This window comes from Aquarana catesbeiana, linkage group LG12 (genome assembly GCF_042186555.1).
Source record: "Aquarana catesbeiana isolate 2022-GZ linkage group LG12, ASM4218655v1, whole genome shotgun sequence".
Classification (NCBI taxonomy): domain Eukaryota; kingdom Metazoa; phylum Chordata; class Amphibia; order Anura; family Ranidae; genus Aquarana; species Aquarana catesbeiana.
In genome coordinates this window covers 211,475,314-211,494,989 of record NC_133335.1, presented here as the reverse complement: position 1 = coordinate 211,494,989, position 19,676 = coordinate 211,475,314, and the positions used below count along the sequence as shown (strand labels likewise).

The 19,676-nt window shown below is 44.8% G+C and overlaps 1 protein-coding gene across 2 annotated transcripts in view; it reads left to right on the top strand.

Moving 5' to 3' along the window:
• Positions 1-19,676, top strand: part of MMD (monocyte to macrophage differentiation associated) — a 198,058-nt gene that overhangs the window by 44,424 nt on the left and 133,958 nt on the right. The window lies entirely within an intron of this gene.

Below are 19,676 nucleotides of genomic sequence, written 5' to 3'. Positions count from 1 at the left end.
GACACTTTGGTTCATAGTCCAGGTGTTAGCCTGTTTCTGGACCCACCCAAAGTGACTCAGGTCCTCAACACACTGGATATTCACCCTATAGATGTGCTCACTCTTGCAGCAAGAGAAAACCGCCCATTTGGTAGACTAGGAAAATATAGATCTCCCCCTCCTCCTGACAGTCACCTCTGGGAACTGTGCTCCAAAAGCTCACTGACTTTCACAGCTTAACTCATCTCCTGAACCACATCTCCCAAGGTTCCATACGGCAGCATTCAAGTCTCTTGAGCTTCTCTGCTTGCCAGCTCCCGCTGCTGAGTGGGAATGCGATAAGGTTAACTCATTCAGGCTGATAATCCAAGAGGGACAGAGAACAACTACAACACAGTGTTTTAACTTGCTTCCTGTCAGGTCAAGCTGGAGAGCTTGTAGGTTAGGTGCAGCGTGGTGCAGAGGCAATAATTCACATAGACAGGTGCAATAGAAACTTGCATTGAAGCAATGCATCAATGACTCACAACCTGGGAAGCAGGCTTCCCAACCTGGTCTAGCAGATGGATTGACAGCGTCTGTTGAAAGGGGCAGAATACGACCTGGCAGTCTCATGCCCATTTGGGAAGATGTCCAGAAGAGTGGCCTACGCTTTTCCTCCACGTCAGGAACCTTTCCCTATCGCTACTACTATCCCTAACAGGCAGGGTACCTTTCCCTGCACTACCCACTCGCATAAAGCACACTAAACCCAGGGGTCAAGGACTTAAATAGACTCTGCCACATTCAAGATGGATCGCTACCCCAGGGACTCAATAAACCATAGAGGAACCCTGTTCCCCATGACTTCCTCTGCATTGCCACTGACAGAGCCACCCTCTAAGGTCCTGTTTGCGTTTTACATAACGCAAGCTGAGATTCTTTGTTGTGGCAAAGAAGCTCAGGGACAAAATTTTGACCCTAAGTCAGGCGTGTTTGTACATGTGCGTTTTACTGCGATTCTCAAACACTTTGTCATTTTTGTCTGTTCTGTAGCAATTGTATATGCGTTTTTGTTTTGTTTTTTTGCTATATTTTTTATTTGCTATTTTTTTTTCAGAAACATGTACTCACAATATCTAAAAGGGAATCCAAGAAACCCACTCATCTTGACCAGCAAAGGGGCATATAGGCATTCTGTAAAGCTGGGATCAACACACGTCATATACTTCAAAAGCTGTTACTGGAGGTTATGATCTGTGTACTTTCCAGGGCTTTTTTTCAGCGGGAACGCGGGGGAATGCTGTTCCCGGCACCTCCAACACTGAATGTATATGCCAAGGGGTGTTGGGATGTGCGGGAGGGTCTATTGTTGCTGGTGGCTGGGGGCTCTATTGTCACTGGGGGATCTATTGTTGCTGTGGAGCTATATTGCTGTTGGCTGGGGGGGGGTCTATTGTTTCTAGGGGGTCAATTGTTAATGGGAGAGGTTTACTGTTAATCAAGGGGTCCATTGTTGCTGGCTGCTGGAGAGTCTGTTGATGCTGGATACTGGTAGAGCTAATGTTGCTGAGGGTATTTTCTGGTGGGGAAGGGATCTATTGTACCTGGAAATGATCTATTGTTGCTGAGGGGAGTTATAGTTGCTTGGAGTAATCTATGGTTGCTGAGGGGATCTATAGTTGCTGGGAGTAACCTATGGTTGCTGAGGGGATCTATAGTTGCTGTGGGGGGTCTATTGTTGCTGGAGACAACTATTGTTGCTGAAGGTGTCTATTTTGCTGTGTGGATCTATTGTTGCTGGCTGCAGGGGACCTATTTTACTGCCTTTCATTAGCAAATTCCATACAACTTAGCACCATATAATGATACTTTTCTGTTTTCTCTAGGTAAAGAGTGGAAACCAAGGGAAGGTGCTCAGAGGTGGGTAGGGGACAGAGATTAGACATGTGCACTGCCGAAAAATTTGTTCATTTTGTTTCATTTGTTTGGGTTTTTTTTTTTTTTTCGGGTCATACGTTATGATCGAAATACGTTATTTCGAATAAATTTGTAACTTTAAATTTGGAATTCGTTACATTCCATTCGTTTAGATGTGGTATCAGGTTTTTCGATAATTCGTAAAAATTAGAAATTTGAAAATGAGAAAATCCGCCATTGGCAGCCGAGTAAACCGGAAGCAACGTCACAACGTCACTTTCGGGTTTACTCGGCTGCCAATGGCGGATTTTCGAATTTCTAATTTTTACGAATTATCGAAAAAAAATAAATACCACATCTAAACGAATGGAATGTAATGAATTCCAAATTTTTCCGATGTTACGAATTTATTCGGAATAACGTATTTCGATCATAACGTGCTTTTACATACCCTGTTTCCCTGAAAATAAGACCTAGTGTGATTGTCGGTGATGGCTGCAATATAAGCCCTACCCCCCAAATAAGCCCTAGTTAAAGTCCTTGTAGGTCTCATTTTCAGGGTAGGGCTTATTTGGGGGGTAGGGCTTATATTGCAGCCATCACTGACAATCACGCTAGGTCTTATTTTCGGGGAAACAGGGTAGGAGACTGGAATGAAGCCACTTCCGGCTTTGTTCGGGTCTCAGCCTAGCCGGCAAAAGTTCCGAATTGTGGATCGGGTCTCCCAGTGGGACGGAAGGCTCAGGAAGAGCGGCGGGAGGGTGAAACGTCCCCACCCGCTATTTTAGGATAACAGCCGAGCGGCTTTTAGCCACATTGGTTGTTATCACTAAAGAGCCAACCTACCGTTTTAAAAAACGGTACCTGCAGCTGCAGGCATCATCCCGGTATAACCTCTTTAAACCGAGGCCGCATATGTGCGTACGGCCGGCGCTAAGGGGATAAAATTATTTCGGATTTTCACATTTTCGGATTTTCGTTCTTATTGCCAGATTTTCGTTCTTTTGAATTTTCGGATTTTCGTTCTTATTTTCGGATTTTCGAATTTCAGATTTTCGTTCTTTCGAATTTTCGGATTTTCGTTCTTTTGGAAAAATTCGTTAAACGGGTTTTCTTTAATTCCAATATTTCTGAATCACCGAATTTGTCGAGTTGCGTCGAAAAAAGAATTTGGAACAAAACAAATTGCACATGTCTAACAGAGACACGGGGAGACTCGGAAAGGGGGAGTACCTGCTCCTGTTCTATGAGGGAAAAAAAAAGCCCTGGTACTTCCATTTTCAGCACTACATGCATGCCGGGTGGTACCTGCATATAACTGACTAAATAAAGGGTATGTACACCCTAACAATGAATTTCTCTTTTTTTTAAAGTGTTTTTTTCCGTTTGATAAGTACAACCAATACCTGATGATATTGTCTGAAAAAAAATGATAAAATAATAAAATATTGCAAAAATAACAAAAAGGAAAAAAAAATAATTGTAATTTTCACCTAATTAAAGAAAAAATTTAAATACACATTTTTTATACTGAACACAAATAAAGACAATAGATACAATACCATGATGCATTCCCTTTAATGTGAGCAGACAAGGCAGACACAAATTGTCAATATTGTACAATGGTGCAGCCGGGTACAGGCCCATGATTGCTCTTCTGAATAGTAAATACAGCCTTCCTTCCGTCCTTGTATTATCACCAGCAGCAAGAAAGTGTTAACACGCGACCAGAGACTGGAAGATCCAAGTGCTTTCTGCCTCGTGGTCTCCAGATTAACATCCGCCACCTCCCTGCCTGAAGCCAAAGATTCTTCTAAATGCAATTACTTGCAGAGCCATACCCATCCACAAATGACCATCTGACAGCGGAGAGATGTATGAGATTTATTGTTTCCCATCAGTGATTTATTTAAATATTTCTCAGTGACTGTAAAAAACAAACGAAAAAGCTCTTTCTTTAACCACTTGCCTACAGGGCACTTACACCCCCTTTCTGCCCTGGCCCTTTTTCAGCTTTCAGCGCTGTCGCACTTTAAATGATAATTGTGCGGTCGTGCTACACTGTACCTAAACTATTTTTTTATTATTTTCTTCACAAAGCTTTCATTTGGTGGTATTTAATCACTGCTGGGTTTTTTATTTTTTACTAAAAAAAAAGACCAAAAACTTTGGGAAAAAAAAAATTCTTAGTTTCTGTCAGTAAGTTTTGTAACTAAGTAATTTTTCTCCTTCACTGATGTGCGCTGATGAGGCGGCACTGATGGGCACTGATAGGCTGAACTAGTGGGCATCGATGAGGTGGCACTTATGGGCACTAATTAGGTGGCACTGATGAGGAGGCACTAATATGCCACTACTATGGACACTGATAGGTGGCACTGATATGTGGCACTGATGAGCACTGATAGGCGGCACTGATGGGCACTAATAGGCGGCACTGGTGGACACTGATAGGCGGCACTGATAGGCGGTAGTGATGGGCACTGATGGGCATTGATGGGTGGCACTGATGGGTGATACTGAAGGGCATTGATCGACAGTAGTGATGGGCATTGATGGGCAGTGCTAATAGGCAGCACTGATAGCCAGCAGGGCCATCTTAAGAGCATTATAGGCCCTCGGGCAATACAGTGCACTGGGGCCCTGTCTACACAATCACGCAAGAGAGTAAAATTGCAAATTATCAATAAGGCTATATTTATTGGTACTTCCAACAAAATCAGTGTTTAAACATTAACACAACCTTTGGACAATATAACACGAGTTTGATGGGCACAGTGGCAGCGTTTGATGGGCACAGTGGCAGCATTTGATGGGCACAGTGGCAGCGTATGATGGGCACAGTGGCAGCGTATGATGGGCACAGTGGCTGTATTTGATGGGCACAGTGGCTGTGTTTGATGGGCACAGTGGCAGCTTTTGATGGGCACAGTGGCAGCTTTTGATGGGCACAGTAGCAGCTTTTGATGGGCACAGTGCCTGCGTTTAATGGGCACAGTGCCTGCGTTTAATGGGCACAGTGGCTGCATTTAATGGGCACAGTGGCTGCATTTAATGGGCACAGAGAGTGGCTGTTCTGGGTCGCCATCATATGGCGAAGTCCCAGAACTAGAGCCGCACCGCCCCACCGTAAGGGAAGTTGATTGTTTGAATATAGATAAAATTTAAGTCCCTCTGTTGGCTAGCAGGGACAGGTTCTGGGCAACGTGTCCCAAGGGACTGATCTATACCAGGGATCGTGGCACGCCCATGCCGCATGGGGCATAAGCAATAATGAATGGAGGCCATTGTCTTGCTTATTTAGAAGCCAGAGTCACAGCTTATCACTAATGAGCGTCTTTGAATTATTGACGCACTTTTCCATAGAGTCTCATTTATCGCCCGGTTCCTTAAAACCCGATTCTGTGAAGTTATTTACAGCTTCCAATGATTAACACAGGATGATTAGATCAGCTAACGACACCTTTACACTTAAGATATAGGGGAAGATAGGGGAAGATTATATAAGTTCAAGGTTCTAAGGGAAAATTTGAGGCCAAAGGTGACATATGCGTATTCACTAAGAGGTTATATTACCACTAACTGCAATAAAACGGTAGTCGACAGACCTCGTAAAGCCGCTTTCTCATCCAATCAGGACTATTTCTAGGCCTAGATAAAAAAGGCAGCTGCCTAGGGGACCATTACCTGGGGAGGAGATGCCAGAACCAAGGAACATGGACAGGGACACCTTGTGTGTTAACAGACCCTGCCACCTTCTCCATGCAGGGTAATGAGACAGCGTCTCTGCAAAGGGGCCACCCCAAACTCCATATACTCACCTTGTCTGCACTCCCTCATCTTTCATACCCTCATTACAGCTGGCACTATAATTCCTAGAGCTTGATTTGTAAAGAAATTGCATACCAATTTACCCAGCGAATTCTGTGCGAATGGGGAAAAAATGTATGCAAATAGGCTATATCCTGTGTTTGAATGTCAAATTGTTTATTTAAAATGGAAAATACTGCATTTGGTCACTATATAAAGTTAAAGTGTTACTAAACCCACAACAGTAAAATCAGTCTGTATATGCAGTAAATCATCCTTGTTATACTTACTGTGGAACTTCAGGGGTTAATCCTCTGCATTGTGTAAAAAGGCTCTCTGACACTATATGGACAGATCCTTCCCTCCTGCAATGTCCATCTTGGCAAGGCCATATAATACAGTGAGGGTAGCCATCCTGCACATGCTCAGTTTAGTCTCTATTGCTGGAGAGAACATTTCCTTTTTCAGTTGAACTGTTCAGGTCACATGATATTGACATCACACATGTGGGCGTGTATACAGGCTGCAGTGGAAATCTCCTCCTACCTGAAAACTCAGCACTGGACAAACTGTGCAGTTTATCATGTGACCGTGGTATACAGATCAGCCAAAAAGGAATATAGTGGCAGTATTGTAATGTAAAAAGAAGATTTATAAGCTGTGGGCACGGGGGGGGGGGGGGGGGGGGGGAGCTCTATCCTGCAGTTGTCCAATATGTTGTCCGCATTTCCAAACGGACAACATATTGGACAACTTCAGGATAGAACTTTGTGGCAAAAACAGCTCCTATATGTGGATAACATAACGGTGAGAAACTGTGAACACCACCATCTCTGTGATGAATATATAATTTGAGCACCGCCTTATCTGCTGGATAGACTGTTATACTATACCTGAGACCCATATATGGTTAAACAAGATAGAACTGAATTCCCTGCCCATCCTTTGGATGACTGACCCCTGTGAGAATATCCTGGTGTGATGTTTTTTTGTATTTTAGTTCTGGCCATAAACACTTTGTTTCCACCTAAGATGTTCACAATCCCCCCGGAAGAAGATCGAATACAACATTAAGATTGAAACGCGTTGGGTTTATCTCTAATGGCAATCTACTTTGTGTATTGTATACTGTTATTGTCATATTGGACATCCGTTATGAAAAAAATGTTGTACACCAGAACTCTTGTTGTTGTCCTTTTTTGTTTATGTATTTCCCCTTCTCCAGTTTTTTTATATTGTTCTTTATTTAGTGTGATACAAAAAAACTCTTTTTATAAATTTAAATAAACAATATATTTTTATAAACACAAGTATTTTTTTTTACTGGCAAGCTGTGTATAGGCCCCTGGGAGTATATTGCCTTTTTTCTATAGGCTGAGACACGCTTTCTGTGTCTTATGGACACAGAGGGGGAGATTTACTAAACCCGGAGCACTCAGAATCTGGTGCAGGTCTGCATGGTAGCCAATCAGCTTCTAAAGTTAGTTTGTTCAATTAGGCTTTGGCAATAAAACCTGGACGCTGATTGGTTTCTATGCAGAGTTGCACCAGATTTTGCACTTTCCAGTTTTAGTAAATAAACCCCAAAGAGCGGACTCGGAAGCAAGCAGTCATGAGTGCCCCCATAGTAAGCAACTTGCTATGGGGGCACTTGGCGAGGGGGAGGGGCCCAGAGAGCCGGCGGAGGAACAGAGAATAGGAGGATCGGGGCTGCTCCATGCAAAACCATTGCACAGAGCAGGTAAGTATCACGTGTTTGTTATTTAAAGTGGCTGCAAACCCTCTCCTTTACTCAGTGAAGTGAATAACCTCAGATGATGCATTGAGATGAAATAAAAGCTTTACATGTCTATCTGCTGTCTTTCTCTTTCTACAAAGTGCAGATTGTGCTAGAAATCTTGTTTCCTCTTCCAGCAGTGGGTGTGGAGTCTGGGCTTACACTGTGTGAGAGCTGATTGGAGGAAAGGGACACCCCCCTCTCCCCTCCACATAGGCAGAGGAATGAAGGGACATGCAGAGCTGTACTGTGAATAGACAAGCTCTCTGCTTAGCTACTTCTAAGTTCCCTCCCCGCATATTTTAAGCTGCTTTTATCTCATGTGTCGGAGAACTTGTCAGAAGTGACTGCTGATAACAGAGGAATGGAGCAGCAGAAAGACACGGCACTTGGAGCTTTGGAGAGAGAACAAGTAAACACTACAGATATATGTGCTTAGGTCAAATTTCATGAATGGGGTTTACAACCACTTTAACAAAAAAAAATCCTTTAAAAGGGCTTTAAACTTACTTTTTGGCATGGAAATTTTTGGAAGAATTTACTGGAAACTGTTCTCAGAAGGGTTGGGAACCACTGCACTAAGAAGTAGTACGATTAGCCCTGATTGGCTGCAGGAAGGTAGGGAGAACTTTGCACATTGCTGTTACTTCTCACGCTAGTTTTATTGTCCAAACCCAACTGTTTACCATGATTAACTGTAAGATGTATTAAGTTATCCACCATGCAATATATAATTATTTGTGGTTTAACACTCCAGTATCTTGCAATCCTGCCTTTGTGTATAAACAGGATATTTTCATCATCCTCTGCTCTTAGGTACACTTCCTTGTACACAGACTGTATGGTTGTTTGGAACTGAAATACTACTGAAACTTCTAATGTTACAGGGACTCCCAGGAGTGATTTGTTGAAAGTGGTCCGTCTAGATTCTTGGACACGGCTCATTTTTCAAGATTGTTTTTCAAGTTGTGCTAAGAGGAGCCAATGTTACGAATGTTAACTACTTCGGGTCTTCTGTTCATACCTGCACATCCTGCAGATATATTGAAATGTACCTACAGGAAATATCTTTAGAAAGGACAGCCGTTGATAGCTGTGACATGTTAATTACAGCCGTGGCCAAAAGTTTTGAGAATGACACAAATATTAATTTTCGCAAAGTCTGCTGCCTCAGTTTTTATAATGGCCATTTGCATATACTATAGAATGTTATGAAGAGTGATCAGATGAATTGCAATTAATTGCAAAGTCCCTCTTTGCCATGAAAATAAACTTATTCCCATAAAAAAAAAAAAAAAAAACATTTTCACTGCATTTGTGAAGAAGGCTTCAGGGCGTCCAAGAAAGTCCAGCAAGTGCCAAGACCGTCTCTTACAGTTGACTCAGCTGCGGGATGGGGACACCACCAGTGCAGAGCTTGCTCGGGAATGACAGAAGGCAGGTGTGAGTCCATCTGTAGGCACAGTGAGCAGAAGACTTTTGGAGGATGGCCTGGTGTCAAGAAGGGCAGCAAAGAAGCCACCTCTCTCCAGGAAAAATATCAGGGACAGACTGGAATTCTGCAAAAGGAACAGGGATTGGACTGCTGAGGACTGGGGTAAAGTCAATTTCTCTGATGAATCCCCTTTTCTATTGTTTGGCTCTTCCGGAAAAAACCTTGTCCGGAGAAGAGATGGTGAGCGTTACCATTAGTCCTGTGTCATGCCAACAGTAAAGCATCCTGAGACCATTCATGTGTGGGGTTGCTTCTCAGCCAAGGGAGTGGACTCACTCACAATTTTGCCTAAGAACACGTCATGAATAAAGCCATGAATAAAGAATGGAAGAAAAACAACCTCCGGGAGCAACTTCTCCCTACCATCCAAGAACAGTTTGGTGAACAATGTCTTTTCCAGAATTATGGAGCACCTTGCCATAAGGCAAAAGTAAAAACTAAGTGGCTTGGGGAACAAAACATCAACAGTTTGCATCCATGGCTAGGAAACTCCCCAGACCTTAATCCCATTGAGAACTTGTGGTCAATCCTCAAGAGCAGTGGCGGCTTGTGCTCAAAATTTTTTTTGGGGGGCGCAAACAAACTGAAAAAAAAATCAATCAAATCAATTGCAGCTACTGTGCCATCAAACGCAGCCACTGTGCCATCAAATGCAGCTACTGTGCCATCAAACGCAGCCACTGTGCACATCAAACGCAACCGCTGTGCCATCAAATGCAACCACTGTTCCCATCAAATGCAGCTACTGTGTCATCAAATGCAGCTACTGTGCCATCAAATGCAGCCACTGTGCCCATCAAATGCTGTCGTTGTGCCACCAAACGCAGCTACTGTGCCAAACGCAGCCACTGTGCCCATCAAATGCTGTAATTGTGCCATCAAATGCAACTACTGTGCCATCAAACACCACTGTGCCCATCAATTTCTGCAAGTGTGCCCATCAATTGCCGCTACTGTGCCCCATCAGATGCTGTTAGTGTGCCCCATCAGATGCTGCCAGTGTGCCCCATCAGATGCCGCCAGTGTGCCCCATCAGATGCCGCCAGTGTGCCCCATCAGATGCCGCCAGTGTGCCCCATCAGATGCCGCCAGTGCGCCCACCAATTGCCGCTACTGTGCCCCATCAGATGCCCTTAGTGTGCCCCATCAGATGCCACCAGTGTGCCCCATCAGTTGCCACCTGGCACTTACCTGTCTCGGAGCGGGTCAGTGGCGGTCTCCTGCACATCCTCCATGCCTTCTTCCATCCTCTCTCAGGCGTCCAAGCCAATTTTCAGCCAATAAGGTGACCGGTAACAGACCCGGAAACCTGATTGGCTGAGAGGCAGATTCAGTGTTAGCAAAGCGAATTCCTTTGCTTTGCTAACACACAGCTGAGTGAACAGTGAACGCACAGCTTTGCGCCCGCTGTTCACATTTTTGGGCGCCTATTAGAGCCTATGGCTCTAATCAGGTGCTTCCAAAAAACACCCCTGCCGCTGTAATTCAGATGCCCGGTGACCGAAAATGGGCCGGGCACCTGAATAAGGGGTGTCAGCAGCGACCATAGAAAGATTCATGCAATGCATGAATCTATCTATGGTGATTAGAGCGGTGCAGAAGAGAGGGGGTGGCGCTCCTGCGCCCTTTTTGGACGCACTGCCACTGCTCAAGAGGTGGGTGAACAAAAACCCCCCACAAATTCTGACAAACTCCAAGCATTGATTATGCAAGAATGGGCTGCCATCAGTCAGGATGTGGAACAGATGTTGATTGACAGCATGCCAGGGGGAATTACAGAGGTCTTCAAAAAGAAGGTTCAACACTGCAAATATTGCCTCTTTGCATAAACGTAATGTAATTGTCAAAAAAAACATTTGACACTTATGAAATGCTTGTAATTATACTTCAGTATACCATAGTAACATCTGACAAAAAGATCTAAAACACTGGAACAGCAGACTTGGTAAAAATTAACACAGCCACAGCTGTACACTTCCCTATGTGCTGTGCTTTTTGAGATCCAGCCCTTCCAGTGCTGTGCCCAGAGTGTATTGGTACCTTTAGCTCAGTGCTTCTGATCCATCCACTTTCTATGTCCAGTCCCTGGTATTTTCTAAAATAAATATTGGCTCCATCGCCTTCTATTGCTGTGACTAATTCCATTAAGAAAAAAGTAACAAGGACTAGAGATATAAAGTGTACAAACCTGAAGAAGTGAGTTAATGGTACCATAGCGATCAGAAGGGTTGCCACCTCATCCCTTTAATCTGGAACACATTATGAATTACACAGGTTCTGTGGCTGATTAAGTTGGTAATTAAACTCAGTGCCTTATGTACATTATATTAGCCTCAGAACCTGAGTAATTCATATGTGTCTTGGATTAAAGGGATGAGGTTGCAACCCTAGCGATCAGGTGATTGGGACACTGCTTTTTGTCTCCTGGCATTACCAATTAAAGGGGATAAGGGGTTAACTTACCAACTCCAGCTTTCCTCTTGCAAGGTCCATTTTTGCGGCCATCAGCATACCTCCCAACTTTTTGAGATGAGAACGAGGGACACCTATTAGCAAATGTATGTAGGCATTGCCGCAGGGCTGGACTGGGACAAAAATTTGGCCCTGGACTTCCTCATGACTGGCCCACTTTAATTTTGAGTGTCCCCAACAGCATCCCCCTTACATCAGAGTGTCCCCAACAGCATCCCCCTTACATCAGAGTGTCCCCAACAGCGTCCCCCTTACATCAGAGTGTCCCCAACAGCGTCCCCCTTACATCAGAGTGTCCCCAACAGCGTCCCCCTTACATCAGAGTGTGCCCAACAGTATCCCCCTTACATCAGAGAGTCCCAATCAGCAGCTCCCTTCACAGAGAGTCCCAATCAGCAGCCCCCTTCACATCAGTGTGTCTCCATCAGAGAGAGTCCCCATCAGAAGCCCCCTTCACATCAGAGTCCCCACCAGCAGCCCCCTTCACATCAGTGTATCCCCATCAGAAACCCCCTTCACATCAGTGTGTCCCCATCAGAAGCCCCTTCAGATCAGAGTCCCCACCAGCAGCCCCCTTCACATTAGAGTCCCTATCAGCAGCCCCCTTCACATCAGAGTCCCCATCAGCAGCCCCCTTCATATCAGTGTGTCCCCATCAGAAGCCCCCTTCACATCAGTGTGTCCCCATCAGAAGCCCCCTTCACATCAGAGTCCCCATCAGAGAGTCCCCACCAGCAGCCCTCTTCACATCAGAGTGTCCCCATCAGCAGCCCCTTCACATCAGAGAGTCCCCATCAGAAGCCCCCTTCACATCAGTGTGTCCCCATCAGCAGCCCCCTTCACATCAGAGTCCCCACCAGCAGCCCCCTTCACATTAGTGTGTCCCCATCAGAAGCCCCCTTTACATCAGAGTCCCCACTAGCAGCTCCTTCACATCAGAGTCCCCATCAGAGAGTCCCCACCAGCAGCCCCCTTCACATCAGTGTGTCCCCATCAGAAGCCCCCTTCACATCAGAGTCCCCACCAGCAGCCCCCTTCACATTAGAGTCCCCATCAGCAGCCCCCTTCACATCAGAGTCCCCACCAGCAGCCCCCTTCATATCAGTGTGTCCCCGTCAGAAGCCTCCTTCACATCAGTGTGTCCCCATCAGAAGCCCCCTTCACATCAGAGTCCCCACTAAAAGCTCCTTCACATCAGAGTCCCCATCAGAGAGTCCCCACCAGCAGCCCCCTTCACATCAGTGTGTCCCCATCAGCAGCCCCTTCACAACAGAGAGTGCCCATCAGAAGCCCCCTTCACATCAGAGTCCCCACCAGCAGCCCACTTCACATCAGAGTCCCCACCAGCAGCCCCCTTTATATCAGTGTGTCCCCATCAGAAGCCCCCTTCACATCAGAGTCCCCACCAGCAGCCCCCTTTATATCAGTGTGTCCCCATCAGAAGCCCCCTTCACATCAGAGTCCCCACCAGCAGGCCACTTCACATCAAAGTCCCCACCAGCAGCCCCCTTCACATCAGTGTATCCCTCCTCTCCTCCCCCTCCCACATGTACTCACAGTTTTGAAGGCAGCTTCTCCTTCCTCTCTCCAGTCATGTGATAACAAGTGATAGGGGAGAGAGGAAGGAAAGTCTACCGTTGGTCTATCTCCCCCTGCAGGCTGGAGGGAGCAGAAAGCCTAATGCTCTCTCAAGCATATGATGGAAGCTGCTCCTCCTGACAGGAGTGAAATTGCGATCACTCACTGTCAGAGAGGAGCGGCTCCAGGACCGCACCTGACTGGCCTACTGAGCCATCGGCCGACCGGGAATCTCCCATTAGTCCCGATGGCCAGTACATGCCTGGGCATAGGACACACACCCTGTCACGTCCCCTTAAAGGAGAATTATGCAAAAAAATTATCAGTTAAACCCATAAGTGCTTTATTTTTACCACTACTATTCTTTGAAGTTTACAAATCCAACAATTTAATAATTGGATGAGAGGTTTATCACTGGGAAACACTTTTTGAAAGATAAATAATGCATTTTATATACATCTATATAGATCAGACCAAAATGAGGGACAAATGAGGAGGAATGAGGGACAGAGGGACTTTGATCCAAATCAGGGGCAGTCCCTCAAAATCAGGGACAGTTGGGAGGTATGGGGCTCATCAGGATGCTGCACAGCTCCAGTCCTTAAAAACTTTCCAGCCAGGTCTTTGGTTCTTCTGCACATGGACAGAAAAATCCCATGTGCAGTATGTCTATGGAGAGGCTGTCTGTCATTACATGGGAATTCATAGGAATAAAGGAATTTTTTTCTGTGCATGCGCAATAAATGCGAGTTTTGTGATGATTGTGTAGCTCTCTATGGATCTCACAGGAGTGTGGACAGGTGAGTATAGACATTTAGATGCTGGAGTAGGGTACATTCAAGCATAACTGTACAAAAGTAAAGTTATCCTTTAAATACTATATCTACATCACATCAACTGAGAAATACAGTGGAACCTTGGTTTACGAGTAACGCGGTTAACGAGCGTATTGAAAGACGAGCAACTTTTTTTTCAAAATCCTGACAAGGTTTGCAAGTGTTGTCTTGCAAAATAAGCAAGATTGAAGCCAATGGGATGTGCAGTACCGCATTTGGCCAGAGGTACAGGGGCGCCAGTGACACTCGGAATGGTTCGGAGCCGTTTGGAAATACTCAGAATCACTCTGAAATACTCCATTCCCAAGTGTTTCCGAGTTCAGCCGAGCTGTCCCCGAGTATTTCCATGGCTCTCCGGCGCCCCCCCCCAACCTCTGGCCACATGCAGTATTGCATGCAATAGAAGTCAATGCAGGAACAAATTATCTTTGTTTCCATTGACTTCTATAGGGAAACTCGCTTTGATATGCGAGTGCTTTAGATTACAAGCATTCTCCTGGAACGGATTATGCTCGTAATCCAAGGTTCCACTGTAGCTGAAAAAGTAAGGACAGAGGCTTTTGGTTTCTAAAGAGGGTCAGTTAGGGACGACTGTGGTAATACTGGTATACTGCAGGTGCCATGGATGCCTCCCAAAAGCAGTGAGGCAAATTGGATTCTGACCCAATCGACTCTTGACAATGCATGAACTTTTAGCGCCGACCATACGCACATATGCGGCCTCGGCTTGAAGGGGTTATACCGGGGTGATGTCTGCAGCTCCAGGTACTGTTTTTTAGAGTGGGCAGTCGGCTCTTTGGGGATAACAACCGATGTGGCTAAAAGCCGCTCGGCTGTTATCCCATAGAAGCGGGAGGGGACGTCCCCCCCCTTCCGCCGCTCTTCCCGGGCCTCCCGTCCCACCGGAAGACCCGATCCACGATCCGGCACTTCCGACGGCTAGGCTGAGACTGGAATGAAGCCGGAAATGGCTTTGTTCCAGTCTCCTATGTAAAAACATAGAAGCAACGTCACGGCGTCACTTCCGGTTTACTCGGCTGCCAATGGCGCAGATTTTTTAAAAAATTGCAGTATTCAGAATCACAGTTTTTGTCGATCTGAATACCTTTAAGTGCAAAGGAGGGAATTGGGGTCTTTTAGACCCCTGATCATTCCATAAAGAGTACCTGTTACCACCTATTACTGTCACAAGGGATGTTTACATTCCTTGTGACAGCAATAAAAGTGATCAGAATTTTTTTCTTTTAAAGTGACAATGTAAATAAATAAATAAATAAATGAGAAAAAAATAGAAATGTTTAAAGCGCCCCGTGCTCGCGCAGCAAAGAAACCGCATGCGTAAGTCTCGCCCGCAAATGTAAACGATGTCCAAATCACACATGTAAGGTGTCACCGCGATCATTAGAGTGAGAGCGATAATTCTAGCAAAATACCTCCTCTGTAACTCTAACCTGGTAACCTTTACATTTTTTTATTGCGACGCCTATGAAGTTTTATAGGTACTGTTGTTTGTTGCCATTCCACAAGTGTATGTAATTTCAAAGCATGACATATTAGGTATCTATCGTCTTTCACATTATACAAAAAAATTGGGCTAACTTTTTAGTTTTTTTTTACTGTTTTTTTACTGTTTACTGTTTTTTACTGTTTAGTTTTTTTTTAATTCATGAAAGTGTCTTTTTTCCCAAAAAATTGTGTTTAAAAGACCACTACGCGAATACCATGTGACATAAAATATTGCAACAATCACCACTTTATTCTCTAGGGCAAGGGTCTTCAAACTATGGCCCTCCAGTTGTTCAAGAACTACAATTCCCATCATGCCTAGCCATGTCTGTGAATGTCAGAGTTTTACAATGCCTCATGGGATGTGTAGTTCCGCAACAGCTGGAGGGCCGTAGTTTGAGGATCCCTGCTCTAGGGTCTCTGCTAATATATATATATATATATATATATATATATATATATATATATATATATATATATATATATATATAAAATGTTTGGGGGTTCTAAGTAATTTTCTAGCAACAAATATGGATTTTAACTTGTAAGCAACAAATGTCAGAAACAGGTTTAGGCATGAAAGGGATAAAATAAGATGTTAGGTCATATACTCCTTTAGTGCCGGTTCACACTACAGCAACTTGGGATCCGACTTGTCAGACCTCAAGTCGCCCCAGGTCGATGGACATAAGAAATTTCATTGAAGTGAATGAGAGCTGTCTTAATGTACACTACTGAAGTCGCTCTGACTTCAGAAAAAGGTTCCTGTACTACTTCAAGGCGCCTTCTAGCCGACTTGTACCCATAGATTTCAATGGACGTTGCCTCTAAGTCGGATCCTTATCTTAATTGATGTGATTTGGATCCGACATTACAGGAAGATTTCCCAGGAATTCCCTGAAGTTGCCTCGAAGTTGCCTGGCAAAGTCTTGCTGACTTTCAGGTTACTGTAGTGTGAACTGGCACTTAGCCCCGGTTCACACTGAGGCAGCGCGACTTGCAGCACGACTGCCTCAGGCGACCTGGACACGACAGGGGCGGCGACTTGCAAAACGACTTCTATATAGAAGTCTATGCAAGTCGCCTCAAGTCGCCCCCAAAGTAGTACAGGAACCTTTTTCTAAGTCGGAGCGACTTGCGTCGCTCTGATTAGAACGGTTCCATTGTACAGAACGGGGCGCTACTTGTCAGGCGGCTTGGTCGCCTGACAAGTCGTCCTACTGTGAACTGACCCTTAGGGAACTGCTTACTGTATCTAAGCCACAGAGTATATATTGCTAAAAAACTTCAGGAAGACAATACAAATTGACAGTAACGATAACCAGGGCTGCTGTTAAAAACCACGGGGGGCCCCATACAGACAACCTGACATGGGTCCCCATACAACCAATGCTTTACCTAAGAATGAACACAGTGAGTGATCATACTGATCACTCATTATGTTCATTCGCAAAAGGAAGGGGCTGGTAAATATGAAATATTTACCACCCCATTCCTCCACTCTCCATCTTAAAGGATCCTATTGTGTGCTTGCAGCTTCCGGTGGGAAGGAGAATAGGGAAGCCTACAGCACTGCGGGGGTTAGGGGGCCCACAGGGGGGCCTGGGCAGCAGGAGGTATGGTACACAGGGAGGGTGATCGGTGTGGTGGGGGGAGGACAACAATTACTGGAACCTATCCCCTGTATGTCTCTCTCTGCAGCAGCTGAAAGCCATTGGAAGAGAGAGGAGAAGAAGCCAGCTTTTAGCTACTGCAGAGAGAACCATAGAGGGGGGTTGATTCTATTAATGCCCCTCCTCACCGCACCGATCACCCTCCCTACCGTACCGGAGGACCCCCTTATCCATGGCCTTGATGATAACCTCCAGTAATATCCTCCAGCAAGTGACAGGGTAAGCAATAACCCCCAGCATTGGTGTTCAGTAGTTTTATTAACCTCCCTGGCGGTTTTCCCGAGTGTGGCTCGGGGTTAAATTCCAGCACCATTAGCAGTAACCCGAGCCACACTCGGGATTGCATTGCAGGATCTTGGTGTGGTATACTTACCTTGTCCCCAAGATCCTGCGATGCCCCCCCCCCCGCTGTGTCCGTGGGCTCTGTCCTCCACCCGATGCCTCTCTGTGCCGAGGCTCCGTTCCCTGCGAGCGTCGCGACACACGGGGGCGGAGCCTGGCGACAAATTCAGAAAACTGAAAAATCATAATACATACAGTACACTGTAATCTTACAGATTACATTACTGTATGAAATTATTTCACATCCCTTTTGTCCCTAGTGCTTTGTCCAGTGCCCTGCATGCAGTTTTATATGATATATACTGTTCTTTTCTGCCTGGAAACTGGAGATTGTCCATAGCAACCAAAAAGTGTCCCTTTACATCAAAAGTAGTTTTAGACCAGCTAGAAAACAGCGATAGTAAATTAGAACACTTGCAGAATTGAGCGATAGTAAATCATGGGGAAATGAATTTTATTATTATTATATTATTTTTTACAATTATTTATATTTATTTATTATATTATAATTTATGATTTTGTGTTTCAAACTTCATTATACCCGGGATATCTACTAGACTCTTGTTTGGACAGATTTAAGTGTGTTATTGCTAAGAATTACAGGCCTACAATCTAAAATGCCAAATTTCTATGCAAAATAATTGTACCACTTTTAGACACAAAAATCTGCCATAATAATCATACCACCAGGGAGGCTACCCTAGGCGCCCACTCCAGCAAAAATGCCTCTTGGCTGTGCTCCTGTTAGAATTATCATTTATCTATCAGGCAGAGGATCACTTCACCCAACACAGCAAAGCAATTGCAAGCTGTGCAGTGGAACGCATAGCGTCAGTCCAAACCTGATAATAGCTAGTAATAAATAAAATAAAAAGTAATAAAAAAATAAAAATGAGATAAAACGACAATGAATAATTTCAGTTTTCTTCATTCCCTCTTGGAGCACCCACAGAACATTATTAGTTATATGTATGGAGGGAAAGTAGAAAATGTAAAATATTTTTTTGTATATTTAGGTTGGGTTAAAAACAAAAGCAAACAGTGGCATTCAGATAAGTGGAAGGCTCTGCTCCAGAAATTGTATCTTGCAGCTGATACTTCAACTAAGCATTGAATGTTTACCCTCAGTGAATGAACTGTGTACACACCGGTCTCAGCAAACATTTCTACATTATAAGCATATCACCTTCTTTTATCTATTACAATTCCCTCTACAACACAGGAGCCGCAATGTCACGGTACTGTTATTTTCTGTTACAATTTTGCTGGTGAGCAGGTGCACTGAATCCATCTGCAGTGGTGTTCATGTATAGGGATCAGAGAGTGATGGAAAGTCCATTACTAATATTGAATATTTGCCCAGTGCGGGGCTTTTTTTCAGCAGGAACGTGGGGGGAATGCAGTTCCGGCACCTCCAGCACTGAATGGGGTGCTGGGGTGTGCTGGAGAGTCTATTGTTGCTGGCTGCTGGGAGATCTACTGTATTATTACATCAAGGGTCTATTGTTGCTGGGAGGGGGTTAATGTTGTTGGAGTAGTATTTTGATTCTGATAGTCTATTGTTGCTGGGAGGAGGAGAATCTATTGTTGCTGGGAGGAGAATCTATTGTTGCTGGGAGGCGGAGGATCTATTGTTGCTGGAGGGAGGAGAATCTATTGTTGCTGGAGGGAGGAGAATCTATTGTTGCTGGGGGAGGAGAATCTATTGTTACTGGGAGGAGGAGAATCTATTGTTGCTGGGAGGAGAATCTATTGTTGCTGGGGGAGGAGAATCTATTGTTTCTGGGAGGAGGAGAATCTATTGTTGCTGGAGGAGGAGAATCTATTGTTACTGGAGGAGGAGAATCTATTGTTACTGGAGGAGGAGAATCTATTGTTGCTGGGGGGAGGAGAATCTATTGTTGCTGGGAGGAGGAGAATCTATTGTTGCTGGGGGAGAAGAATCTATTGTTGCTGGGCGGAGGAGGATTTATTGTTGCTGGGGGAGGAGAATCTATTGTTGCTGGGGGGAGGAGAATCTATTGTTGCTGGGAGGAGGAGAATCTATTGTTGCTGGGAGGAGGAGATACCATTGTTGCTGGGGTAGGGGGAATCTATTGTTACTGTGGGGAATTTATTGTTGTTGGGGGTCTATTGTTGCTGGGGGGGATCAATTGTTGCTTGGGAGATCTATTGTTGGGGGATCTATTGTTTTTTGGGGTCTAATGTTGCTGGGGATCTATTGATGCTAGGGATTACTATTCTTGCTGCAGGGATCTATTGTTACTGTGGCTTTATTGTTGCTGGGGGGATCTATAGTTGCTGTAGGG